This window comes from Sebastes fasciatus, chromosome 4 (assembly GCF_043250625.1).
Source record: "Sebastes fasciatus isolate fSebFas1 chromosome 4, fSebFas1.pri, whole genome shotgun sequence".
Taxonomy (NCBI): Eukaryota; Metazoa; Chordata; class Actinopteri; order Perciformes; family Sebastidae; genus Sebastes; species Sebastes fasciatus.
In genome coordinates, this window is record NC_133798.1 from 19,283,640 (window position 1) to 19,306,215 (window position 22,576).

The 22,576-nt window shown below is 42.4% G+C and overlaps 1 protein-coding gene across 1 annotated transcript in view; it reads right to left on the reverse strand.

Annotated features, from left to right (window-relative positions):
- tspan18b (tetraspanin 18b) overlaps positions 1-10,637 on the reverse strand; it is a 40,888-nt gene extending 30,251 nt beyond the window's left edge. Inside the window, exon 1 of the mRNA XM_074632511.1 lies at positions 10,339-10,637. The gene's annotated coding sequence lies outside the window, so the exon portion shown is untranslated. The remainder of the gene's footprint in view (positions 1-10,338) is intronic.
- Between the last annotated feature and the right edge of the window lie 11,939 nt (positions 10,638-22,576).

Here is a 22,576-nt window from a genome sequence, read left to right on the forward strand (position 1 = left end):
GTGGTTTGCTTGTGGCCGTAACACGTCGGCTGGCATTGACCGACTGTTTGCCCAGAGGACAAGAGGCCGTGTTTTAGTGCAGCGACCCGTGAATGGCGTCTCGAGAAGCGCACTCTTAAAGTGGTGGTGGGCTAAAAATTTCATAAAGCGCCATCAAATAATCATGAGGCAGCAAGGCGCTCGGTCTTTGCTGTCTAATTGTTTTCCCCTTTGAGGAGTAAAAATAACTGTCTACAGCGTGTACATCTGATCTGCTGTTAAAAGGGAAAGGCTATTATTCAGTCAGACATGCAGAAGCTGTTAAGACAAGTGAATTCATCACCGTAAGAAGCAGACAGGGAAGTTGTCTAAGAGCCATCACTGCAATCTTTACACAAACCGGTCTGGATCGCTGGAGGATGCCAGGTCGCATGAACGACCTCAATTGGCTTTAAGGCTACATTGTCAGCAACAGTTCAGCACTCCTTTGTGCTTCACTTTTCAACCACATGTGGTCTAATGGTGTGATGGTGGGCAATAAACCAAATGACAGTGAGGAAGCAGAAAACCCTGCAAAAAACACCTGTGTCACACTCTAACACAAGAGGCCTTTATGTGCCGTAACCGCAGGTGAGATAACATTATCACTCAAGCAAAGCAAACCACAAGAGAGGTTCTAAATGCAAAACAGACAGATGGCCCTCACCTACACTGCTATTAGTTTATAAGCCCTGAAGATTTTCAGTTCCTGTTCTTTAACAAGCTGAAAAGAAACACACGCGTCTATCTCAGAGGCCTGTGATCCTGGCAGGAGACATCATTAGCCGGCACTTCCCCCAAGTTTCCCCAGGTAGAAGTCGGACCCCGCTGTGGATTTTTTTTGTTAATCAAACACCGATCCGTCCCCCTGATGCTGCAGAGGCTGACAAGGTGCCCATATGCCCAATAGACCTGTGGCGAGTCTCGCCCTACGGGAGGGACTGTAACATTGCTGTTATCCCACAGGAGCTGCAGGGAGCAGCGCTGTGGACAAGGTGTGTGGGCTTCAAAGGCAGCAAAAAGCAGCCAGCCTAATGGAAAGAAAAACGCTGGGGCTTTTTAAAGGGGCTCTATACGATATCCAGAGCATTAATATACAGTAGCATCAAATAAGGATAAATAAAGCTCTCTGTATCTGTATCTGTATCTGTATAACTATTTGCTATGTAAAGATATAGTGGAGCAATGTCTACCTGAGCAGAGACTGAAGTCGCTCTCCCACTGAGTGTGTTGTAATCTTCGCACCTTGTTGACATCGCCGGGCTGGCCGTGCTGTCCATGCTTTTAGTGAATGTTCGTGCATGTGAGCGTTCCCCACTGGCTAACTCACGGCCGCCGCTCTGCACTGCTCTCATACGGCGGTTAGTTAATAGAGTGCTACAGGGAAATTAATTAGCATTTTAGCACTTCCGGTTCCCTCGTCTCGAAGTCAATGGGTTTTTATTTAGATGTCTGAAATAAGGTCTGTGGTTAACACAAGCTGAAGAGATTTTCACATTTTGTTCAATTACATAATTTACATCAATAAATATCCCACCGGTGAATCTTGAAGCCTTTATGTGTCTTAAAAAAAGGCGGTTGCTAACAAGTGGCTAAATGGGACTACGAAACGTCATCACGCCAACTCGTCCGCCGTTACAGCCTCGTAGTGTGTGCTCGCGTTCATGCGACCGTGGCGTAGTTGGTTTATAGCCTAACATTAGCTTTTTACTTCTGGTGATTGCATTTACGCTTCAAAAATCATAAAAGTTGTGTTCATTTGTGAAGATTATCTTGATGAATAAAACGTGTGAGTATCATAAATGTTTGTTCTCTACAGAGCTTATTTTCTGCGATAATCCAAAACCCAATGGAAAAATCACATTGGGTTTTTGTCGAAGGAACCCAGGGCGATTCTAACTTCCTGGTTGACCTACAAAAATACGTCATCCTGGAGCGCTCTATAACCGTAGCGTAGCACCCACCCTCCAGTTCCCCCTCAGGTTAACACTGTTAGCTCTGTCAGCAGTGTTAACACTGTTTTCACATTTAGCGCTGATAGCACCGTTAGTTACGAGCCGCCGGCTCAACCGTAACCATGTTGAGAGCCGTGCGGAGGCAATAGAAATGCTGCCAATCTCGCAATTAGCACCTTTAAAAGGTACTTACTCTCACATTGGCATGATTTTTCAATACAAACGCACATAATCAGATTGCAAGAAGGAAGAAGGAGAATCACATTAGCCCAGTTACATCGACTGGAGTTTACAACCTTCACTTTCAAGTCGTACTAAAGAAATTCCTGCTTACCTAAAAGGTTTTTCTGTGCCATGTTTACGACTTCAATGCAAAACATTAACCTAGATTCTAGCAGATATGAGATCCATATACAGAACATATGAAACAACCCCATTTCCAGTTGTGCCAGCAGCACACAGGCTGCAGGGATGTGCGTGTGTGTGTGTGTGTGTGAATGTGTGGGAGCACTTCATGTCCATTTGTGTTTGTGTATTTGAGGTTTGTACGGTTATCACTGACTGGAACGGCAAAGTGTTATTAGCAGACTGGGATGCAAACCCAAATCATGCTCAAAATAAATCTCTGAGAGGTACTCTATAATTCAGCCACGCTGGAAAAGCCGAGACAGCAAACAAGACTACGTCATTATACTAACTAACAGTCTTCCCTGTGTCCATAAATCTGATGTAACCGCACCAACTCTCCATATCACAACTTCCAACCATGAGAAAGTGAGTTAATGAGCTAACATCCAGCTCCAACTCCCGACATGCATTTAATTTGTTTAAAATGATAATAGGCTAATTATCTGGGTCGTCATTACAAACCTACTGTCCATCCCTACAATAATTTGTGCACTCTACATTACCAAATCAATTTGTGGTGAAAGCAAGTGTGTGTTTGTATTTGCGAGTAACAATTACCATATCACATTATACTGTGTAGCCCATCATCTGTGATTAAAAATAAACAGGATATTTACAGGGGCTCAGATCCCCTTTAGGCAGAGTAAATAAAGATGCCGAGCTGAATATGCAATAACATAGGGCACATTAAAAAAGCACAAGATGACTAATGAGGGCATTCTTGTTAAAGGGATAGTTCGGGAGTAAAGCAATGTACTGCTGTGGACGGGGCCCGCAGCAAAACATACTTTAGTCACTTAAAAGAAAGGCCTACCTAAAAAAACACCTAAGTGTACGTTATATTTAGAATATTTTCACCGCTTTACCTTGCCGTCAGACAGACGTTTCCAACTGGGAACTGAAGCCGTTGTGTCCATGTATGCTTGCGCCAAAGCCACCAGACTCCATTGAAAAAACTGCAGTTTTACCTCGCAGCACACTGCAGTTGCTGGTCTACCGCTGCCTCGATCGATTCTTTTGTTTGGGTTATTGTGTGACTTTGGTGAATCCGAACTAACCAAAGACACACGATAACACAAACAAGCTAACCGATCGAAGCAGCATTAGACCAGCAACTCCCTGTGTTGTGTGAGGTAAAATTACTGCGTTTTTCTGATGGAGTCTGGTTGCTTTGGCGAGAGTATAGATGGATATAACGGCTTCAGTTCCCAGACAGAAATATAGACTGTCTAGCTGTCTCATGGCAAGATAAAGCGGCAAAAATATTCTAAATATAGCGTATACTTAAACTGATATTGATTTTTTAGGTGCGCCTTTCTTTATGGTGTCTATAATACGTTTTGCTGCCGGCCCCGTTCTCTTCAGTACATTGCTTTGCTCCCGCGCAGTAACTCCTGACTGCTTCTCCAAACCGGGGGCGTGCTGACCGTCATCCACTGTAGGTGAACCACTGACTATGAATAAGTACCTCATACTACCCCACTTCAAAACACCCGAACTATCCCTTTAAGCTATATTCTTTTATTCCAGAAACGTGGATGGAAAGAGCAGGAGCACTCGAGGAGGAGAACCTGGGAATAGAGGAGAGAGAGGAACAAGGAGTGGAGTAGAGCAGAGCTGGGACACAGTTGTGGCTGGTGCAACAGAAAAAGAGAAAGACCAGAAGCTGGGAGAGAGTCCCATTTCATCAGAAAAAAATGCCTGAGTCAGGAGACGAGAGAACCATTAGGCCCAATGAGTCACAGGGAGAGGCTGAAAAAACAGATCTGGGCTGAGCTCGGCTCACAGTACCGTCCCCGAACAAATAGCCAAAGAGAAGCAGAAACAGTGGCCCAAAATCCCCAGTAGTGTACCTCCTCACTGGTGTCATATATACTTCTGCAAAAGTACATGTAACGTCTCTGCACATCTACACAGAAAAGGGGTTTATGTGTAGATCTTTAGGTTGGAAAACTTCTGCCATTTTGGACTGAAAGCGAATACCAGACGCCAGTAAAACGTCAGTAAAAAGTGCCGTACAAAAGTAAAACAAAATTATTTCCATTCTATTGTCATATTCTACTGAAATGGCAGTGGTGTTGAACAATAAAATATTATAAATATAATAAGCGCGTTCAGTCCAAAATGGCAACAGCAGCTGTTGTAAAAAAAACACTGGAGTTTTGTCTCTTTGCTTTTATACTCTTTTGTAAGTAGTTCTGTTGCCTAAACCTAACTAAGTCCTGTGAAGAAGGAAGTTTATTTTGAAGACCGTAACGAGCGGAAATTGACACGTGCGTCACATGTTGCAGGACATTCGTAGTAAAATGCACGAAAAATGAGGAATAACTTTTCCGTAAGATATCATGCGAAGTACGAAGTATATCATACAAAGTATAAAAGAGAACAGCATCTCAGAATGACACCAGTGCATGTTTGCTTACATGCAGACGGAGAAGCATGTAGTCTATTCGCAGTATATACTCAAAATACAACAGTGATTTTCTCTTTCCACCACACATCTTCTTCTCTGCAGTGATTCCCAAACAATGTACAATCCTTCATTCGAGTTGATAAATGATTCCTCTGAATCTTTATCGAAATCCTGAACAGGAACCAAGCAATTTATGAAAGAAGTTTCACAAGAGTACTGCTTTAGCTGTAAAATGTTCGAATTGGCACCAAATCTCATCCATAGTGAAAAGCTCCAGTGTTAGTCAGTGAATGTGGGAAACAATCACACATCCATAAAATGAGCTCTTCCTCCCTGGTGCTACTTGATTTAGCACCCAGCTTCCTGCTGCCCAGTGTGCCAACACTGAACCCAATGTGAGTCAACCAAGAGTCATTGTGTGAACTTAGTAAAGAACTGATTGTTCATCTGGCAAACAATCAACAAATAACTCCACACATAAAGCTGTGTGGTGCTCTACCAAAACTTTCCCGTGATCTTCCAGGCAGCAATGTGCTTAAACTTCAGCATCATTCAGTGGATCAGAGATGTGCTGAAGCCAGGCAGGCAGGTAATCTCCCACACGTTAGCCCCGTGTCACACATAGCTATCAGTGCCAGACTCCCCGGCCAGCCTAAGCCCCTCTTTGAGCTTTGACTACATCTGGGGGGATGAAAAGAGCACAAGGTGATGAAGAAACCCTCCGGCAAAGGCACGGGGATTTACCGAGTGTGCTCGCTCTGTGTAATGACCAGCGGGTCCTCACCAGCAGCCTTTAATGGACACCTGAGTGACACGGTTTATTAGTTCTGAAAAACATTATGCGGAGGAAAAGATGGCTGGGGGGAATTTCAAGATAGATGTGATTCAAGCATCCCGAGACGGGGCTGAGTACACCCTCAACTAAGCGCCTAGCAAGCCGTGAGCCCGTTGGAGAGCCCGCTATCTGCCGAGCCCAGCTTGTCAAATATATACCTTTTACCTCATTACCTGCTCAGCACAGCCATTATTGAGGGAAATAGGGTGAACGCAAGATAAGCACAAAGAATTCTTGGGTTGAACACAAACAGTCGGCCTGCTTCCTCCTGATAAAAAGGAAGCGTCAGCAGCAAGGAGCCCCCCAGCTTCCTGCTCTCGCTTAGGTCATTCACTACTTCCTGGCCCATATGGAGACACGCAAGGGTCGAAGGAATGTATGAATGTGTGAATGTGTGAATATGACTGGATTATACAGCATTTTCTCTTATCTTCATGCAGGAAACCGAAAAGTTTATTTCAATAAAATATGTCATCATAGGGGAAGTTATAAGAAACTTGTAATGGCTGGTTCAGACTACACGATATCAGCCCGATTATAGCCCGGCATGGCTGTCATAGGGTGTCGGCTTGGATCGGAAATGACAGTGTCGTGCATGACAATCGATAATTTTATCCCGTGTAGGGAGTCATAGTAGACGACAACTCGACAGACAGTCTAGCGTGTTTCTTTTTTTTTTTATGCCATGACTTCACCAATAGGAGCACAGAGCGATCTGCCATGCAGGCGTGCACAGCTGTAAACAATGGCGAAGCGAAGGAGAAACAATGTTGGTGTTGCGAGGTGGAATTGTGAAATGGAGAAAATATTTGTGGAGCTATGGCAACAACACCCCAGCCTTTTTGATGTTTCCTCAAGCGACTACCACAACAGATTGATAAAAGAAAAAAGCTGGCGTGAAATAGTAGAGGCACTTCAGCAACCTGGTGAATAGGCTACTGCCATTAGCATCAAGCTTCCTTCCCGACAACATCACGCACGTGGTGAAAGACGACCAGCGATGATACGATGATAGTGACCATCGTAATGGACAAAAATATTGTGTAGTCTGACCCAGGCATAAGAGAAAACTTAATTAGCCCAAGTCGACCAATCACAAATCAAGTTTCAATTCAAATTTAGCCCAAATTGTAACCAAATTTCTAGAAAATCAGTGAAAGAAAATGTGAATCATGTGTCTCCATCCAGTATCGCTATGAAAATATGGTGGCATTAATTCCCCATTCAGGTGACGTTAAAAAATTGCAGAAAGAGCACCAGTCAAACTACAAATGATTTGAAAAACACAATGTAAATATGGCATTTATGTTTCATTCATGTATTCATTTGAGGAAGGTTACAATCTCCTCATTGCTCCACATAGATCTGCCACCATTTATCATTTAGTGGACGTATAAGTCACTTAATGATTGATTAATTTGCTAAGTCTGTTTTGAATTAACTTTGTCGCATTTGCTTTTATCAATACATCAACTTTTCCACATCAGCCAAGCATAACATCTTTCCTGCAATACTTTGACGCCAAAGCCCCGACACATAGGCCTAGTTGTATTTTTGAGGTGGCGTGTCAGCTCTGCTAGGCTTTGTTGTACACCATAACAGCTCAACAAACAACTAAAAATCAATTTTTATATGACATGACCTTTAGATAAAACTGCCTTCAGCAGACAGCATCAAACCACAGTGTTTGGACACTCAGCACTGAAAAGACACAGTGCAGACATATATAATAACAACGCACACTTTCATGGCTTTTAAACAGCTGATGAAAAATACACCTTTCCGAGAGTAAATTATTTCTGCCAGCTGAAAAGCAAATTTCATTTTCTCATGTCTCCCGACAACAAAGATGCTGAACCCATTACTAGCCAGGGCCTCTGCATCACACACATTAAATGAAGGGTCCTCTAGCAATCGAAAAAAGCAATTTTCTCATTGAGCCAATAGATACTCCATTTAGTTCCGGGCTCTCTACGGACCGCTGCTGCCGTAGCGGGGCTGATACAGGGGAAAGCAAGTGTAGAGTGATGACCCAGCCTCGTTTTCCCTCCGCCTTGCTGCTCTGAACCCATCGATACGGATGCGGACGTGCTTCGCAGGCTGGATGAGGGGGGGGGGGGGAATGAAGAAGATGGGGACAAGAGGAAGAAATAATAACAGATGAGATGATACAGGCGGAGACAGATAGAGGAGGTTGAAGGAGGTTGTGGCGAGGCGGGATGAATCAGGGCCAGTGATCAAATGACCGGCCAAAAAGGCAGCAGCTTCATTTGCAGACACGTCAACCGATGTTAAGGAAAGAGTGAAAGAGTGAAAGGAGCAGAGAGAAAGAAATCAGAAGGCATCCAACCATGTGGAACCACAGATTGATTAATTTCAAGCCTTTAATGAGCGGTGCTCTGCCAGGCCAGGCGGCATCAAGTCAGTCACCCGGTCCCTCTCAGCAGGAGCTGCCATACACTGAAATTCACACATTTATATTTCTGCCAAGACCTGGGTGGCCGAGGAGCAGTGAACTCACCACTCACACATAAACTGCCTCTATCTCACACTTCCTTTCCTATTCATTTGTTTTTCGCTGTATACGTTTCAGCGCTGGCTCATGCGGATGTGTGATTAAGAGCAACACATTATCAGAGGCACTATTAAAATGAGTTGCACTGATCACCAGTGGCAAGTCTCACACCAGGTGTTTTGTGTCCGTAGGCGGAATAAATACCAACTTGGCTTCGGAGGAGATTTGAATACACTCAAACAGGCTTCCTCCTAATTGCTACTCTCCGCATTGTTGCTGCCAACCTTTATTCCCTGTATAAATGACACTGTAGGTTTACAAACCCTGTTGTTTGCATTTGCACTTATCCCACAGACATCACTCTGTGTGTTTGACCAACAAAACTATTCCCCAACACTCGTGTGAGTCAAGCAGCGGAGAGAGAGAAAGGCTTCAGGCGGAGTTTAGTCATCCGTGTTGGCAGCTGCTCCAAAAGCATCAATACTACTGTTTCTTTTCTCTTTTTTTTTGACAAGACAAATGTTCACCCCACAACATGGCGAACAAACACGCCTCTGTTTCCAGTTTGTGTGCTTCTCTCTCTCTACAAATTGTTAAGCCCAAGTCATCTAGGGTTTATGGAAGGGTGGAACTAAAAGAGAAAGAGAGAAATCTCCACATGATGCAGCAGTATCGCAGCCCAGCTCATTAATCAGGACAGAAGCTGATTTGTCAGTCTGTCCAAGCTGGTGGGCCGCGATATGATTCTTCTCTCCTCTTTCCTGACACACTGTACAGCCTCAGGGAGATGGAGAGCCGAAGTGAGTGGTTTAACTCGAGGCAAGAAAACCCAGCACTCACCTGGACACTGGTGTGTGTGTTAATGGGTCCCCTGGAGCCAATCTCTTTGAGCAAAATCTGATTAGGCTTTGCTAGTTACTGTATCTACCCAAGAGTTGTCGGTATGAGCAGTAACTTTTTTTAGAAGCTGGTGTCCAAAACTTTTGAGTGAACCAATGATGTAATCACCCCAAAAAGTCACATGCTCAGCGCTATATACTGTGAAAAGCATGTGTCCCTCAGAAGTATTGACTTTTCTCTCTCTCAGAGCTCTTGAACGTGTCATGTTCGCTCCAGTGGAGATGAGACACAGAGAGAGAGAGAGAAAGGGATGAGGTGGTTTTGGATGATGAATCCCCTCTGATTAATGCAAACTGACAGTGAACTCGTGCCCTACAGCGAAGGTAGCGCCGTCAGAGACATCCATCTGCTGACCCCCATACATCTCTGCAGACAGACTCCTCCTGGTGATGGCTGGAGCCCCGTGGGAAGGATGCCAGCTTTTGGGAGACTGACACACATCATCACTACTGGATCCCCCTCCTGATGTCAGGGTTCTCATACTATAACCCACTATTATCTGCATATTTACCAAATTTCATACAACTGATTCAGGGCACAGTTGGATATTTAGTGTTTGTGCATGCGTCTGTTTTATTCCCAAAAGGAAAAAAATACCAACCTGACCTGAAGTTAACTCAAGTCTAAATGCTGGTAACAGCTCAATAAACCACTTCAGCGATTAGGGTGAAATCTCTCCTCATTTGGTTTCTGAAGCTCATCTGAGGAGAAAATGATGCCAGCTTTGGGAGACTGACACACATCACTCCAGATCCCCCTCCTGATGGCAGGTTTCTCCTACTATAACACACTATTATATGCATATTTACCACATTTCACACAACTGATTCAGGGCACACATCAGTTCATCACCTGAATACAACAAAGACATTTCATCTGTTTGAGATCTTTATTTCAACATTCATTAGGACTCATCTAAGGGAAATAGAGAGAATTTCCATTTACAGGATATTTAGTGTTTGTGCATGAGTCTGTTTTATTCCCAAAAGGAAAAAAAACACCAACCTGACCTGAATTTAACTCAAGTCTAAATGCTGTAACCTCTCAATAAACTACTTCAGCTATTAGGGTGAAATTTCTCATTTGGTTTCTGCAGCTCATCTGAGGAGAAAATGTAACTTACAGCAACAAAGTATAAGCCCAAATCAAACATAGCCCTTTAGATATGCTGTTGTAAATAATGAACTCATTCAACAAAGGCAAAGGATTCACTATGTGATCATTTAGCTTTCATTTCAACACACATTTTAAGTTGTAGAGTTGTAGTTATATAAAGCAGCGACACGTTTCTTACCTCAAAGCGCAGCTCAGTGCAGAAACCTCCGTCTGTGACAGGATGTTTCCTGAGAAAATGTCTCCAAAACAACCGATTTGAGAAGCCGAGAGGAAAAGTATTCAAATAAAACAGAGCAATGCCGATCAGCTGGGATGTCCACGGAGCGTCCAGCTAATAAAATCCACCGCTCCGAGATCTGCGATCTCAGTGTTGTTGAAGCTCTCAGTGTTGAGAGGAGAGACTGGTCTGCAAACAGTTAGTGAAGTGAAGTGAAGTGAGTGGAAGCGGAGCGGCTCATCCAGCAGCAGCTCTGCTCTCTCTGCTCCGGAGGGCGGAGACTCTCCTCTACTACATAATACACGCCTCCAGTTCACCTTCTCTATTGTCACTCCGTTATTACACCGAGCAGTAAACACACAGCTGGTATCCTACTGCACAAATAAACCTGTAACGTTACATTACAGTATAACAGTAGTACACCTAAATGAGGTGTAAGTTAATAGCCTATAAGTGAAGTAATAAATGTATCCAAAAAGTTCCCCAAAAAATCTCCTCGATTTGTTTCCTTTCACATCAAATGAGTTTTCTAAGACAGAGTATAAGGGCCACATGGAGGAAAAAAAAGTGAGATTGCGAGAATAAAGTCATAACTTTACGAGAAAAAAAATTGTTAAATTACGAGAATAAAGTAGTAATTTTACGAGAATGAAGTCGTAATATGACGAGAATAAAGTAGTAATTTTACGAGAAAAAAAGTTGTAATATTACGAGAATAAAGTCGTAAATTTACAAGAAAAAAGTTGTGACTTTACGTGAAAAAAATCGTAATATTACGAGAATAAAGTTGTAATTTTCCGAGAAAAAAGTCATAATTTTACGAGAAAAAAGTCATAACTTTACGAGAAAAAAAGTCGTAATATTACGAAAATAAAATCATAACTTTACGAAAAAAGTCGTAATATTACGAGAATAAAGTCGTAATTTTACAAGAATAAATTCTACAACAATGATTCATAAAAATGAAAATGTAGACAGAAAACAGTTATTCATTTCCATTTTTATAAATCCACAGGGTGCCACTGGAGAGGGTTAAAGAGCGGCATGTGGCTCTGGAGTTTATGTGCATGACTAACGTTAGCCGATTTCTTGGCTGGGGTGCAGTAGCCTAATGCTGCACTCATGTTATGTCGAAATAATCGGAAAAATGAAACCCCGACTGGGAAACAAGTCAGAAAAACAACTCAGAAAGTCAGCACAAACAGGATATCACTAATTAATTAATGAGCTTTAGAGGCTTGTAGGCACAGAGCCAGGCTAGCTGTTCCACCTGTTTCCAGTCTTTATGCTAAACTAAGCTAACCAGCTGATAAGAGAGAGGTATTGATCCTCTCATCTAACTCTGGATGAGAAGGCCAATACGTTTATTCCCAAAACTGTTGCTTTAATGCTCAAAAGTTAATTTTTTTCCCCATTGAAAAATCTGAATAGTAGGAATTAAAGGTGCAGAAGTCTAGTTTTCTCTCAAAACACTTGAATTACAATATGCTGAAAGGTTATTATGGAATTTTTGCCCAAAGATGCCAAAAGTATACTGCTTACTGCCACTTTAAGTCAGAATTTATTAATCTATACAAATTCTTACTTCAGTTGCAGAATAAAGACTATTTGAGCAGAAAGCTTTCTTTGAATTCAGACTCTGATAGCAATCTCAGAACTTAAACATGTTTTTCATGTAGCTTATCTTTCTCTACAGTTTGTTGTTAGTCTCAGTGTGGAAATGCCTTTCTTTGGAAGCGTAGGACAAAATAATCCCAAACGCCATTGTGTTTATCCTGATGTGGTCTTTTACACACACAGAGCCATGGTGGAACATCTTATTTATACAGATGAGACAACACGCAGTCATCACTTGTTGGGAAAAAGTTAGAGTACAACAAATCACTGCTTCTAGAGAATATCCTATGGCATAAAGTAATATTATCTTTTTGAGAGTAATGAGTATTGGTTTCTTGAGAAATGAGCTCAACACTGTTTTTGATTGCAGCAACAGATAAGTGACAACTCTGAGATAGGCAGCTGATAGTTATTGTTTGTCCCTTGTTAATTATTCATGCTGTGTGCCTCTCTCACAGCCAGAAAACAAGAGGAGTGCTTTTGTTTCGGGTTTGGAGGGGGTGAGAGGGGGGAGCCTGAAGTGTTTTCTATCCCTCTGTGCTCATTGTGTCACAAAATCTACTACAGATGGAGAGCAAGATAAGCGCTCCGGAGACTGATCTTTTTGCCTTCTCCTCTAAGGTCGTGACACTGACATTCCCAGTGGCATACGTGATACTTCCAACCCCCAGTCTCCTTGTGTTTTCTCCTGATCCTTTTCTTATTGGCCCTTAGGAAGTCTGCAATTTTATGAGCATTTCTGAAGTCAAGAATAAACGACAACCAGCGGCTTAAAGCGAAGTTTAAAACAAGGCAGAGATTAGCTTATGGAAAGGTTGGATTCAAAGACTCGTCGGGAGCTCGGTTCAGACGCAGGGCCTCCGCCTGCAGTGTAAGAAAAGTATCACAGGAATGGCTTGGCTGCCGAGAGAACAGCTGTGAGGTATTTTCTTTTTGGCTCCTTGGGTATTTTCAGAGGGCTCAGAGAGTAAAGAAAGGCTGAGGTGAATCACTGACTAAACCACCACCTCCCCCCGCCGCCTTTGAGCGCTCACATGGATCACCGGTGTTGGGGAGAAGTTCTCTCTTCAGGCCGCGACGCAGTTGTTTTTCTTAGCTAATCAGTGATTGATCAACAAATGTAGTGATCTGTAGCCTCTCGGGATTTACTACACCAGTCAATACACAGCTCCAAAATCAGTTTACAGTCCCTGGTTTTGACCTTTCAGTGATGGTCGAAGTCACTTTGCAAGAATTCAAGGAAACATTTTAAATTGGCTCAGGATTTAACAAAAGTGGTGACTGATACATAAGAAAACTCTCTCCAAGCTCTAATTAATGGCATCTGAGGTGACTCGGATGAGGTGATGGAAGGTTTTGCTGCTGCAGGGAACAAGTAGAGCAGACTATTATTTCAGTGAAATCTTCCAATGAGACCATGCGGATGTTGAACCTCAGGGAATCTGGATTGAACGCTCTGTTCATTACGTGTGCAAAAATAATTTGAAACCCTCTTTTTTTCTGGCACAATTTGGTGAAGAGTCTACTTGTTCATCCTCCATCCAAGCTGCCGGCAATAAAATTTACTCTTGTGTCCATGTTAATCACATAACACACACACACACACACACACACTGATAGGCGGACTATACTAGCTTACAGGCTGTTCCTCACATGCACATTCTTATCGCGCACAAACCCATTTAATTCAATTTACACAGCCCGCGCTTCAATTTCACACAGAAAGCATCATACCACATGCTATCTCATTAAACAGGCTGTGGACATGCTTCACAAGCTCTCACAAAGTAGGCCCCATTGTTGTGCACGCACACACACACACACACGGATGTAGTCTTAAGGAATTTCCCCGGCAACAGCATAGGAGTAATTTAATATTGCATTTTGTGCTGGTTTGTTTTGTCTTTAAATGTTTCTTTTTAATATGTAAATGTTGAGTTCCTATAAATACGGGATGTAATTTCATCAGTCTGGTTTTTGCACGGAGATAAAACTGTCTCTTCTTCCCCATGTTGAAACGTGGTTTATGTTGTGCAGGTTTAAAATGGCATAAAACCTCTGTGCGGCTTCTTTTCTATTGAGACTGACATGCATATGGTGTAAGAGAATAGTTTGAAATATGCTTATTGGCTTTCTTGCTGAGATATCGATGAGAAGATTGATACCACTCTCCGCCTGCGCAACAAACAATTACTTACATTATCAATTAATCTTCAGATTATTTTTCCCAATTAATCATTCTATAAAATGTCAGAAAATAGTGGAAAATGCACAATTTCCCTGAGCCCTGGGTGATATCTTCAGAGTGCTATAAAAATCAGTGAACAGCAGCAAATCTCCACATTGGAGAAGCTTAAACTAATGATTACTTAATTAACTGATTATCAAAATAGTTGCCAATTTGTTTTCTGCCAATCAACTAATTGTTTCAGCTCTAGCATTAAAGCTAGGGTCGGTAATGCTGAGAAACTAGCAAGAGTACGCTAGATTAAAAAAAAAAATTAAAAAAAACATCCCAGCGTTGCCAAGTCTTTCCCAATGAAAGTATCTAGCAGCAATAGCTCCAAAAGTCCCTAAATCTAGAGAGAAAGTCGCCAAGTTGGCAACACTGACAGTCCGTTGCTTCAGGCCTCCCTTCAAAGCCACTTCCCCAAAATTATCATTATGAACGTAAACACTGAACATGGCTATTGTTAGAAATCACAGCTGTCAAGCTGGCATCTTGTGGAAAGGCCCTGACGCACCAAGCCGAAGGTCGGCCATCGGACAGTTTTTTTGGTGTGTCCCGCACCGTCGTCTCTAGTCTGCCCGTGTCAGAGTTTTTTTGGCCGATTCAGCATGTTGAATCAGCAGCAGAGCCCGTCGGTGAGAGAAATCACTCTGATTGGCTGTTCAACGAATGAGGAACGGCGTGAGGAAAGCAAGCCAATGAGTTAAGTCAAGACGGCACACAGAAGGCTCTTCTCATTCTTCATCTTCATCTCATCTGATTCTCCAATACAGGGATATTTTCACAACAACACGGCCATCTGGAATGAAGCTAAGTGGTGAGAGTGGTGTGAAAATAGTCGTCAAACGCCGCTTTATTTTCATTAACGTATCTTTACAACGGCTTGTATATCTGCAGTCCTTCCTGGTTCCCTTTTTTGAATGACAAATACAGACTATCACTACCTGCTGGTGTGGAGAGTTATTTCCTCTCACACAGGCGCAGAAAGTACGTGGTAGTTGACCGTAGACTGTAGTTTTTGCGGTGTGTTTGAGTGCAACTTTTTGGCCAAGACAAAGGCGACGAGAGGCGACGCAACTGGTGGCCTTCGTCGCCGCTAGTTCTTTGATGCCTGAAGACCGGATTTCTTTTTTTTTTTTTTTTGTCAAAGCATTTGATTTACTGATTGCTGTTGGGATGTCTTGAGAATTTCAACTACTATAACAAAAAAACGTTTTTGACGAAGATTACCAACCCTAGCTTTTAGTATGTAGCTAGAGTCAGGAGGAGATTAGTTTAGTTTAGCATGAAAACCAGCGACCGGACGCACAGACTTCGTGGAGTCTCCACTAGTTGCCTGGCAACCACATGTTGACGACAAGACTTGAAGTCACTGTGTCCAGTTGCTGTTTGGCAAGAAATAGCTCCATAACTTCTCTTTATTTAGATGTAATTGTATTGTGGGCATCAGAAACAGACTCAGTGACTGATCATAAAATGTTGGGATTAGGCTCACAAAGCAATTAAAAAGTTATTTGGCAACTTTATAAAAGATAAATAGAGCAGAAATCACAGTAGGAGGATCAGTCACAAAACACTGATGATTGCTTTTTATGATTCATTTATTTTAGAATTTTTATTTCATTTGCTTGAACAAACAAACAAAGCCATGGAGGTTTTGTCCCCAACTGTGCGATTTGTCTGCTATTATTCTGATAAGTAACACCCCCTAAGCCACACACAGACACAGATGTACACAGGAAGACTTTGAACACACCGTTGAAGCCTCAATCTGTCAGGGGGCATCAGCCAGCGCCCAGGGGAAACGTGCCATCATGTCTCTCAGCTCCCCGCCCACTCTATGACTCCGGGACCAGGATCAAACTAAGACATGGTGTAGACGGGCAGGACTCATCTCCTGGATGCCCTTTAGGGGAACCACACACACATTTGGTTACACAACTGCGGCGCTGAATAGGCTTTGCTGTCTCTAATTTTCCATTTGATAGCCTGAGTCATAATTCTGTTTTCCAGAATTTAACTTCAACATGTATTTTTGGAAAATCTCTTTAACGTAGATATTTAAACAGAAACCGTTCTCGTGGCAAACATTTTCCTCCAAAGAATTAGTCTGAGACACCATTCAAAATCAGTGTGCTTTCACATGAAATCATCTGTGAATTCATGCATCTCCATCTGGCTTAGTGAGCCTGTCTGCGTCTGTCACATGGCCAGGCTGACGGAGCGAAGGGGTAGAGGAAGGTGACAATGGAAACGACGCTCCTAAGCTTCGAGGGTACTGAATCATCTTTACTTGGAAGCATCTTCATCTTAACTACTCCTGTGGTAATGGTGTGTATTACCTGGCTGTAACCTAGCAACAAGCCCCCGACGCTGTTTAGAGGAATAATTGGACAAATCCGTAAGAAGAGGCGTAAAGAAGAGTATTAACACGCTTAATCTGAAATTAGAAAGCTTTTAGATGTATATTTAACACTTTCTGTATTGAGACAGCTCTGTTCTGTGTTTCATTTTGTACTTTTTTTATCTGTTTCTGTGTGCATTCCCCGCCATTAAAAACACCTGTAGGCACTTTAGTGTGAGGCTTTCCTCCACCTTAATAATTATGGACCTGCTGTAGCTCAGTCAGTGACAGGAGCCTGAGGACACGAGAGAGAGAGAGGGAGGAAAGTAGAGGGAAGAGATGTGTGTCAATCTGATATTTTATATTCTTTCAGGAATTCACACAACAGAAACATCTGCTGGGTTTGAGCTTAACCAAGCAGCGAGAAAACACACACCGAGGAGGCGCCGAGGCTGTAGAGCGAAAGGAAATGGAGAGTGTAAAGATGGAAATAAGGAATGACTGGACCATTTTTGCCCTTGTGTCCTCTTTATGTATAGTAAGTGTGCTGACTGACTGACTCCCCCCCCATCCCGCCCAAACCCCCTCGAGTGCAGCCATTTCTTTGCTGTCTTGCGGTGACAAGCCAAGCGTGGCTAAACTCCCTCCATATACTGTACCTCCAGTGTTCCCAGGAGGATGCACTGGTTGGTGAATGGAGGAAAGTAGGCCAGGGGAGCCACCGCTGCATCCCCTCTTCCTCCTCCTCCTCCAGAAATCTGATTCACCAGGAGGGAAAGATCCATTTGTCTGTCACACACAATTTCTCTCCTCCTCTGTTTCATTCGGGGATTTCGTTCACCGCAGAGACAACATGCATTTTTAACTCTGATGATTTATTTCTCATATCCACTCGGTTGCTGTAGGTGTGCTATAAATCCAGTGTGTGTGTGTTTTGACAAGACATCACTGTTTGGTTTAATTCAAACAGGTCTGAGACACTTCTTCTGTCAGAGCACTGTGGTTGGGAGTGCAGCACAAGTATGGAGGTCTGTGGTTACTGGTCCGGCCCAGACACATTTTCTGGTCTGGGAGTCTTGGAAGGTGGAAATGTGGGATTTAAAAGATTTTTAAAAATGAATTATGAATTGTGGATTGAGGCATTGTGGCTCGGTGCACTGTAAAATATTGTGCGCTGGTTAAACTTAAGAGAAACAGAGGCGTTCAGAGTCTTTATCAACAATTCTTCTAACTGAACTGACGATATAGTGAATCAGCACTGAACGAATCAGCAGTTTTTAGCGGTGGAGCTCTCCTTACTGGTGGATAAAAGCACTGTTGATAACTCAGTAGTGATAAAAAAGCAACATCCTGGTTAAACAACACATTCTCAGAGGGGTACCTATCTTGCGTTACTTTTGGACGGACGGGGGACGGCGTGTTAGCAAACTTGCAATATTGATCGTGTCATATTGCTAGCAATTTCCTCCCGGTGGTAGCTGGGAGCTGTTGTTGCGGTGTTGCGACCTGCTGCAAACTGCTATCTAAAAGCACCTTTATAAACAGTGCTTGTATTTTACTAAACTGAACAGACTGAACGTTAGAATCAGTGCTGAACCTCACAGTCGTATGAACTTACTGATGTACGTATTAAAGTGCGTTGGTAATGAAATCACTTACAATGCATGACTGTGAACGAAACGAGTCAAATCAGCAAAGCGATGTGCAATTTCCACCTCTAACGACAGCTTAGAGCTAAACATGTTCAGTTCATTTGAGTCCACATTTGTTTTGTCATGCTGACATACTTTACGGTCACATATATTTTCCGCTTACATACTCTCAGCACAAAGGGTCTGTTCTTCATTTCCCTCAAAGTCCTCACAGCTTTGGCTGTTCCTGCGCTAGAATAGAGACAACATGTGAGGTTGCTCCCACAGCGTTTGTTAAGTTAGAAGTGTATCGGGTTCATTATTATCGAAGGAAATAACCGTGACATAATTTAACGTGTATTAAAAGACAAACAGCAAGTCCCCATCAGGTATGTTTTCATCAGATTACAAGAAAGGAGGGTCTCTGTTAGTCAAATGTATTATCAGGAAAAAAACCTGAGATGTATCAACTTATTTTCAAGAAGATCCCAAAATATACACTCACAAGAACAAACAGAAAACACAACAACACAAAAGGAAAAACAACCTCAGGACAGACACTCTCATGAGAAAAATTAAACTATATGGAAACAATAAATGATTGCATTTCTGAAAGCACTATTTGTTTTAGGTTAAGAAAGTGAAGCATTTCAAATAAGCCAACAAAAAAAAACACAGAAGAAGTAGAACCTTGAGGCACACCTTTTTGATGAGTTAACAAATTGTAAAAGTAAGGCTGTCAATCGATTAAAATATTTAATCGTGATTAATCACCTGATTGCCCATATTCGGATTAATCGCAAATCAATCACACATTTTTATCTGTTCAAAACGTACCTGAAAGGGAGATTTGTCAAGTATTTTGTGGGCAAATATGTTGCTTTATGCAAATGTATGTATATATTTATTATTGGAAATCAATTAACACAAAATAATGACAAATATTGTCCAGAGACCCTCACAGGTACTGCATCTAGCATGAAATATATGCTCAAATCATAACATGGCAAACTGGAGCCCAACGGGAAACAGCAGCTGTCAGTGTGTCAGTGTGCTTGACTATGACTTGCCTCAAACTGCATGTGATTATCATAAAGTGGGCAAAGTTCAGCACAAGTTCAGAGCGCTATTTCCTTGGCCTTAAAAAATTGATTCCTTAGGTTTTCTAGTTTCATAGATGCCAGTATCTTCACTCTAACTTTTAAACTGAGCCCACTAAAACCTAAAAATTGAAAGTTGCGTCAAAGAAATTAGTGGCGTTAAAACGAATTTGCGTTAACGCGCTATTATCACATTAACTTTGACAGCCCAATTTAAAACATCACATTGCTTTGTCAGAGAGACATTAACCCCCCAAAAAATGCATGCTGCAAAGTCTGCTAAAATGCTAATCATGTCTCTTTACAAAACTCAATTTGATGAGTTAAATGAACTCTCAGCTGTATATTTATTCAAATCATTTGAAATCACAAGACTTCAAGTCAGAGGATTTTATGTCTGATGTTTTACAGTGTTGTGGCAAGTCTGCAGAGGCCTGGATGGTTTCGACAGCTTTTAACTGGAGACCAGTAACCAGGTGTGGAAACAACACTGTCAATGTGGTCACTATTTTATCCCGCGTCCGGCCTGCTGGAGACCCGCTGACCAAGATTAATGTGGAAACCTGTTAATACAGTTTGAGCTTGGGACTTTCAGAGCCATAACTCTGTCTACTACTGTCCTACCCCACCGCCAACGCTGTTTTTTTTATGTCCACAAGCCGATAATGACGTTCCCAGAGTTTATTTTGGACCTGCTACACTTAACGCTGCAGTCTTTTTACAGATGCCCAGGTAATTTCCCTCCTTCCCTTCAGAGAGCTACTATACATAAATGAAATATGGATGCAGCTCGAAATCAACTCCAGCGGCATCCAATCTCTTGAATCAACTTTGGGGATGTTTCCCTGCCAACTCCTGCTTGGATACCAACACTTCCTTAGCAACTGCATGGCCAGCGGCTATATATGTGCATTTAATGCTGACAGGAGCTGCAGGGCTCAGCTGTTGATGGAACACAGTTATCCTTTTTCTCATTACTGTCTGCTGCGAGTGAGATTCACCAGGCCTGAGGACAACCATCAGGGACTTACATGTGTTTGTGCACAGTGTGGCCAATAAGGAGAATAGGCCCGCTGCTTAGAAACACCTGTCCAATACTCTGAGTAGAAATCTGAGCATACAAACAAAGGATCTTTTCCTCATCACTCTCCAGATGTCATCAGATATGGATGTAAACACAACTCCCTGACAAAAATGAAAATTGCTCAAACATGTTCAAAGTGCTCCTCCCGTGACAGCAGTGTTTGCTAACCTGTTTCTACACGCGCAGGAGCTGCAGCCACGCTTCCATTGACAAACACACAAGACAGGGAATACCCAGGAATCGGTGTCCAAATCAAAACCTACAGCGCTGAAAGGATGTTTCCAAGGATAGATGAATAACTCAGGCTGGAGAAAAGGTGACGTCATGCTTAAAGAGACACTTTGACATTTTATCATTTATTTCGATATTTGTGTCCACCAGACAACGAGTGTGCAATTCTTAAATATCAGAGGATGCCTATAAGGTCACTGGTGATCTTAGAGGAGAAAGCAATATAAACACTGCATTTCTGTATTGATCCTCCGTCCCCATACAGACCTTACTATAAGAGGGCTTCACCACCAGCCCCTAATGGTCTCACAAGGTCAGCAGCACAAGCTTTCATCTCCTGAAAGTAGCTGCAGCCAAAACATTGCATTCAAAAGCAGCCTTCAGCATTATGGCGCCATCTGGAACCAGCTGGACCGGTCGATGCAGGAAAAAAAACAACTCAGCCAACTACTGTTTGATATGTTTTAACTGTTTTATTGTAAAGGGGTCGCTCGTAGTGATGAATCTACAGATAATTAACACCCGACTCTAAACCAACCCTGTATCCTACAACATTAGGTTCCCACACAACTAAACCGCATTCTCAATTACATTTCGTATTTTCTCCCGAATTACGTTTGTATTTTCTCCCAGATTATGGTCGCAGTTTTAAACACGTGGTTAACGTTGTAAATTGAAATTTTAGGTTTCACACGGGAAACAAACAGCGGTCTTCCAAGTGAAAGTCCTGTGTATGTTTGACCCATCCACCAGATCCAACCTACTCCCTATGCGGATGAGAAATATTAGAAACTTATTTGTGATACGCCAGAGACAAACAGAATCCATGACAAAATATGTTTCCCCCGAAACGTAACTCACAATGCAGTTTTTTTGTATGGGAATGTAATTTTTAGGAGATGGAGCTGCTCTAAACCCCTCAGTTCTACAGAGTATTTTAGCATCTTTCCAGCTCATGTTTGCGAAACATTACTGTTTAATAAACTCTCACTGCTCTTATGTTTTCGGCAGCTAAATTCAGTGAAAAAGCTCTAAAAAGCCACTGTACACTACCTGCTCAGCACCAAACTGCAGACACAGTTAGCAACTAGCTGGTAAACAAAGTTGAGCGTTTAACAGCTAAAGAGACAGATAGTTTGGTTGGTGGAGACCAAAAACAGAGCTAAAAGGAGAATGAATATTGGATTTATATTATGGTAAATGCTATAGTTGAACTATATCTGCTGGATTTGCCATATCAATTTCAAAGGTGATAAAAAGCTTGTTTCTGCTGCAACCCAAAAAAAATCACTGGTTGAATATTTTTACCCAGGATTTGGTGGCATCTAGTGGTGTGGTTGCAGATTGCAACCAACGGAGTATCCCTCTGCTCACTCCTCCCTTTCCAAGACTGACGCGAGCCGCCGAGTGCAAAACCGTGGTAACGCCGTTCGCCTAGCTCAGAGGCCATCCTTACCATAATAACACTACTTTAGGAGCAACGGAAGTCAGACGGCGGCTGGCGGTATTACGGTTTTGCACTCCGTGGCTCACGTTACCGCAGTTTCACAAGCATGTCGGAGAACATCAGTGACCTTCAGATAACGTAAAAACGTGAAAGGCTCTCGCTAGAGCCAGTGTTTGGTTTGTCCATTCTGTGCTACTGTTACTGAGCAACATGGTGGACTCCGTGAAGAGGACCCGCTCCCTAGGTAAATATAAACGGCTCATTCTTATCTAATGAAAACACAACGATTCTTAGTTACAGGTGATTATACACTAATGAAAACATAGTTTATTATATTCCATTTCTGCTAATAGATCCTCCGAAATGTTAGACACTGTTCCTTTACAGTATATAAGGTGAATTTAAGTGTTTGTTGTCTTCACCAGGAGATCAGGACATTTTATCCCGCAGACGTTTGCCTCCATGGGGGTTAAATCTGCTCACAACAACACCCATCTGCTGCATCTGCTAAATGC